Source organism: Prionailurus viverrinus, chromosome A2 (genome assembly GCF_022837055.1).
Source record: "Prionailurus viverrinus isolate Anna chromosome A2, UM_Priviv_1.0, whole genome shotgun sequence".
NCBI lineage: Eukaryota > Metazoa > Chordata > Mammalia > Carnivora > Felidae > Prionailurus > Prionailurus viverrinus.
The window spans coordinates 70,110,265-70,116,059 of record NC_062562.1 but is presented as its reverse complement, the minus strand read 5'-3'; the positions used below and the strand labels follow the sequence as shown (position 1 = coordinate 70,116,059).

The 5,795-nt window shown below is 50.5% G+C and overlaps 1 long non-coding RNA gene across 2 annotated transcripts; it reads right to left on the bottom strand.

Moving 5' to 3' along the window:
• Positions 1-8: 8 nt before the first annotated feature.
• LOC125148343 (uncharacterized) lies at positions 9-3,180 on the bottom strand. Of its 2 annotated transcripts, XR_007145506.1 has the most exons (4): positions 3,103-3,180; positions 2,630-2,744; positions 2,117-2,224; positions 9-66 (listed from the first exon to the last, which is right to left on the bottom strand). It is a non-coding gene; the product is annotated as an uncharacterized LOC125148343 (long non-coding RNA). The 2 variants fall into 2 exon arrangements; XR_007145501.1 differs by lacking the exon at positions 3,103-3,180 and having other exon boundaries at positions 2,630-2,770.
• Between the last annotated feature and the right edge of the window lie 2,615 nt (positions 3,181-5,795).

Genomic DNA, 5,795 nt, shown 5'->3' with positions numbered 1-5,795 from the left:
CCAGCCTCCTTCCATGGTCCCTTCCTCACGGTTCTCATTGTCGGGCATGGGTGAGATGTTCATACCCTGAGGTAGAACACAGGAGGGACACAGAGTCAGACACAGCACCATGGACATCAGGAGGCTTGGGGTCCAGAATGCAGACCAAACCCCCAAGCCGTCAGTGACTTGTGGCAAGAGTGAGACCTGGGTGCCCAGACTCTGAAGAAGGATGTTGGTAATCACACGAGAATTTGAGTTGGGAAATGGCTGAACACGTTAGGATCTCCGATCTGACATCCCCACAGGCGAGGGAATTAAAAGCAAGAATGACCTATTGGGACCTCATGAAGATAAAAAGCTTCTGCACAGCAAAGGAAACAACCAACAAAACTCAAAGGCAACCAATGGATTGGGAAAAGATATTTGCAAATGACCTATCGGACAAAGGGCTAGTATCCAAAATGTATAAAGAGCTCACCAAACTCCACACCTGAGAAACAAAGAATCCACTGAAGAAGTGGGCAGAGAACATGAGTAGATACTTCTCTAAGGAAGACATCCGGATGGCCAACAGGCACATGAAAAGATGCTCAACGTCGCTCCCCATCAGGGAAATACAAATCAAAACCACACTCAGCTATCACGTCACGCCAGTTAGAGTGGCCAAAATGAACAAATCAGGAGACTATAGATGCTGGAGAGGATGTGGACTAACAGGAACCCTCTTGCACTGTTGGTGGGAATGCAAACTGGTGCAGCCGCTCTGGAAAACAGTGTGGAGGTTCCAAACAATTAAAAATAGACCTTCCCTATGACCCAGCAGTAGCACTGCTAGGAATTTACCCAAGGGATACAGGAGTGCTGATGCAGAGGGGCACTTGTACCCCAATGTTTATAGCAGCACTCTCCACAATAGCCAAATTATGGAAAGAGCCTAAATGTCCATCAGCTGATAAGTGGATAAAGAAATTGTGGCTTATATACACAATGGAGTACTCCGTGGCAATGAGAAAGAATGAAATATGGCCCTTTGTAGCAACGTGGATGGAACTGGAGAGTGTTCTGCTAAGTGAAATACGCCATACAAGGAAAGACAGATACCATAGGTGTCCACTCTTTTGTGGATCCTGAGAAACTTAACAGGAACACATGGAGGAGGGGAAGAAAAAACAACAGCTTAGAGTGGGAGAGAGCCAAAGCATAAGAGACTCCTAAAAACTGAGAACAAACTGAGAGCTGATGGGGGTGGGAGGGAGGGGAGCGTGGGTGATGGGTACTGAGGAGGGCATGTGTTGGGATGAGCACTGGGTGTTGTATGGAAACCAATTTGGCAATAAATTTCCTATATATTTTTTTAAAAAAACCACCAAGGAAAAAGAATCTCAGGTCAGATTGTTAGATGAGTATGCACGGCACCTCCCCACATGAACAGCAGTGTCCCTGTGATTTCTAACAGCACAGTCCATTCTGGGGATCTGAAGAGAGGGACAGTACCTGGCAGAGGTTGGATCAGGATAATAGGACATGTAGGATGTTCAGTGCAGCACTGTGACATGGCAAGAGAAGGGAATCCTGTCACAGTCCCACATTTGTGAAGGGTTGAACGGGTGAGGTGAGTGGTCACATTTCCAGAATGTTGTCTAGGTGGTAAGGCCCTTGCTCCTGATTAGGAGGGGCCCCAGGGGCGTGTTGCTTGGCCACCAAAGTGCAGAGCATTAGACATAATGCAATGAGCCCCATGTCCTTTGGGTAAAAATCTCCCTGCTCCTCACGAACGTGTGTCAGACGTGGAGAAGGTGTGGAAGGATGGTCGGGCGACCCGGGACCCCTGGGAACGTTCGTCGGGGAAACGTGTACAACAATGCCAATACATTCTAGACAGAATGGGACGTGAAATGGTCTCACGCCTCTTTTCTGATCTTCCTGCAAATAAGTGGAGAGTGACGTTGCGTCTGGCCGTGGCAGGGGCTGGGCCCTGCTGGCATGTTTGGGGAGCAGATGGGGTTCCAGGTTCATCTGGGACCAGGAGTCTCCGAGAGCTACCAGGGGAGCAGCAGTGTGTTTTCTGGGCCCTGGGATTCTTTGCATTGGCTCTGGGCCCTTGGTGTTGGGTTTCCCTGGTACCTGCACTCACCCTGAGCCAGCGGGGCTTCGTGCTGATGGCATGGGGCTTCCTTCTTTCCTTCAGGGAAGTAGAGCAGGGGCTCTCATTCAGCTTGTCCTCCATCTGTGGCATGTGGCTCTGTAAAGACAGTGCCCAGCAGGCAGGCAGGAGTCCTCAAAGCCGTGTCTGCTTGCTTTCACTTGTCCTCAGACCCATAAGAATTCATTCCAGATATGACACCACAGTGTGCACTAACCTCCCCCAAGGAGGAGAAGCAAGGTGGCGTGAGGGCCTTGGATTCAACCTCTTACAGGTTAGAGGCACCTCAGAGACCCCTTTTCCCTCCTTCCAGCATGACATGTGCATGGCCATGATGGGTCCACCAGGTGGTCCACTGCCATCGAACCTGCTCCGGTCCCGGGGAGGACCGGCCCCCATGTCCCCCTTTCCCCGAAACTGAACATGAGGGGATGGGGGTGCCCAGGGAAGGTTAAGAGCTATGAGCTGACCTGACCTGGCCTGCTCCAGGCTGCTCTGTGTTACCTTATGTGACCTCCTGGAAAACATCCTGAGGCATTGCCAGCGTGGGTTAAGGAAACCTCTCCAACATCTGAGTAATCCTGCGCACTGGGGTTTCTGGCATCCAGAGCCCCGGTACCTGGGAAAACAACAAGAGAACATCCTCAAGTCTCTGTGTCTGTAGGCAAGTGAGCCTGGTATGGGACCTTCCTAGAACATGGGTGCCAGGTTACAGGAGTTCCAAGCTTTCCTGGGGCCTATTGTGAGCAAAGTGATGTCACGGCCTAGGATCCGCCTCCTGAGTCCCCCTCTGGGATAACACCTTTGCAAATAGTCCTCTCTTTGCTGACTGCTCACTCCCATTCTCCATGAAATGTCACATCGGTACACAGTTCCACCAATGCACCCCTCTCCACAGTCCCCTGAGAAGCTCTGGGGGCAGCCAGCGTCCCAGCTGTGAGACCTATCTGGGTTGAGACAGAACTCTTCTTTCTTACCTCTTTCTGGTCCCAGATTCGCGACTGTGCTTCTCAGGGATGGTCCGTGTCTTTTCCGCCCAATGGAGATCATTCTAGCATGTCCTCAGGATGTCCTCAGGATGTCCTCAGGCATATGTGGGATGATACCTGTGAAATTGGAGCAGTGGTGTCACCTGTTGGAAGTTTATCCAACCACATTGACTTCAACGTCTCACCTCCTCTGATTCTGCTGCTCCTCTGATCCCAGCCCACAGTCCTTCCAGGTGTGCGTACGTGCGTGAGTGTGAGTGTGTGTATGTGTGTTTACCAGTGCTCGTTTTCTGGGGTCCCAGAAGGTCACATCCCCACCTAGGGAAGGATGGCCAAACATTTCCTAGGAGCTTAGGTTCTCTACTTTCTAAAGCAATCCCTACAGGAGGGATTGGAGTTGGGGCCTAGTAGGACAGAAGTCTCTTTTACGTAGACTTTGTCAGTAGTGTGCCACGAGCCATTCCCTGCCTTTCCACTGGGTACATACAATGGGGACAGGGTGGCACTCAGTGGGTTGCCCTGGCCTGGGGGTCCTCCTCAGGGAAGAACGTGCTGGGATGTCTTCTGTGACGCTCCTCTTCAGCCTCACCCCCACGCCACCTCCATGTCTGCACCCAGTGACAGTAACACACCCTTTTCCAGACCCCCTTCGAAATCCTGGGTCAAATCCAGGACCCCATTTTGAGGACATGAAGTTGGGGTCATGCCTGGTTCTGACTTTCTACCCGTCTGTGATTCTGGGCAAGGCACTGACCCTAGCAGGGTCTTCACTTTCTCCTCCCCTCAGTGGCTCCCTGGGATGCCCCCATCCTGTCAACACATCCTTGTGGCATTTCCTTCCTGGAGTGTGGTATGGACGTAGTGTTTGATTTCTGTTGCAAAGAAGATGGCACCGTGGCCCCAGACCAAACAAGTTTAGGTGATAAAATTTGTATGGTATGGCCACATGCTCACTGTCCCTCTCTGTGTTGTCTCTCAGCTCCTCACAGTGGGGACCAACCCCCGTGTTGAGTCGTGACACGGACAGGTACACACAGCCTAGCCCTGAGAGACAACAACAGACAGGGAAGAACTAAGGCACTCGATGTGGACTGAATCCTGCCACCACCCTGAAGTGGGTTCAGGGGTTGAGTGAAGCAGATTCTGTCTGAGCGATGACAGCAGCCCCAACCTCCTGAGAGGCTCTGGCAGGAGCCCTCAGCTGAGCCCTGCTGAATTCCTGGTCCCCTGGGCCTGTGAGGTGGGAAGTTTATGGGGAAGCCACTAAGGGTGGGGGAATATTGTCCCACGGCACTAGAGCAGAGTAGTGACAACCTCCTTCTGCCCCAGGCCCTGGCCCTCCTCACCCTCCCTCCCTGCTGTCCTCCACAGCTCTTTCCGGTCTCCCTGGTCTCCTTTCACACGTCCCCTCTGAAACAATGATCTCTGCCTCCGCGTGTCTGCTCCACTGTGCCTTCTGCCGGGATACATTCCCTCGGACTTGAGCAGGGCTGACTCGTCTTGCACTGCGGCAAGAAATATTAACGTTTCCTCAGCACAGCCTTGTCAGACCCTCCCCTGGTGGAGCTCAGGACCCACTTGTTGCACCTTGAATTTTTCTATGGAGTCCTTGCTCATATCATTCCCATTTTTGTTTCATGTTCTTTCCATCTTCCTGGCTAGTCCTTGAACTCCTAGAGGGAAGACGTGGCTGCCTTACCAGCACTGGCACTATGTGAATGCTCAGATGCTCATTCCCGGGGGCTGACTGAGGAGGTAAAGGGATCCCACCCACCAATTAGCAGCTCAGTCATTGTAGTCTAATTTACCTGGGTCATTTTCCAATACTTATTTTATCGTATATCTGTTGAGTCCACTCTAGTCGTAATTTGGGGCGTGAAATCACACTCCAAGATCAAGAGTCTCATGCCCTACTGACTGAAACAGCCAATTTTCATGGAACTAGTCTGATGTCTAAGTTACCTTGCGGGTTAACATTTCGTACGTGTATTAGGTTATGCTGAATTACCAGAGAACGCGCCACATTTCAAAAAGCATGTCCCCATAGATTTCCTCACATGACAGAGCTGGGTGTGTGTTTAGATTGGAGACTAAAGTCCTTCATGTGGTCACTGAGGACCGCAGAGTTCCTCCATTTTGTCCCTTCTCCCTCCCGAGGATATCAGGTACTTGCACAACCAGCAGCACAAGGGGCGATCAAGGGGAAAGAGAACAAGGAAATGCACCTGGGAGCATGTTATCAGCCTGGTCTAGAGTGCCTAAAATATCCACCTTTTCACTCATTCCTTGCTTTCAAGGCAAGGATTTTTAAGTAGTGATCTGTGAGAACCTATGTCCCACAAACCATGGAAAATGCATCCCTAGATATGCACCACAAAACATACGAAGGTATTCCTGAGCTGAAGGAAAATATTCTCCCTCCGGGACACATTGTATGAAGGAAAAAAGAAGAGTAAACATCTATGTGTGTGTTTGTGTGCCATCTCTACGTATTAATGAATGTGACGTTTTATCGCTATCCCTGAATATCTTTAAGAAGTGAAGGATCATTAACTTTTAAATAGAAGAATTAGGAAAACAATAAGTAAAAAATTGTGATTAGTGAGCTTACAGACATATAGTATTAAGATATATGAGAGTATCGGGGCGCCAGGGTGGCTCAGTGGGTTGAGTGTCCACCG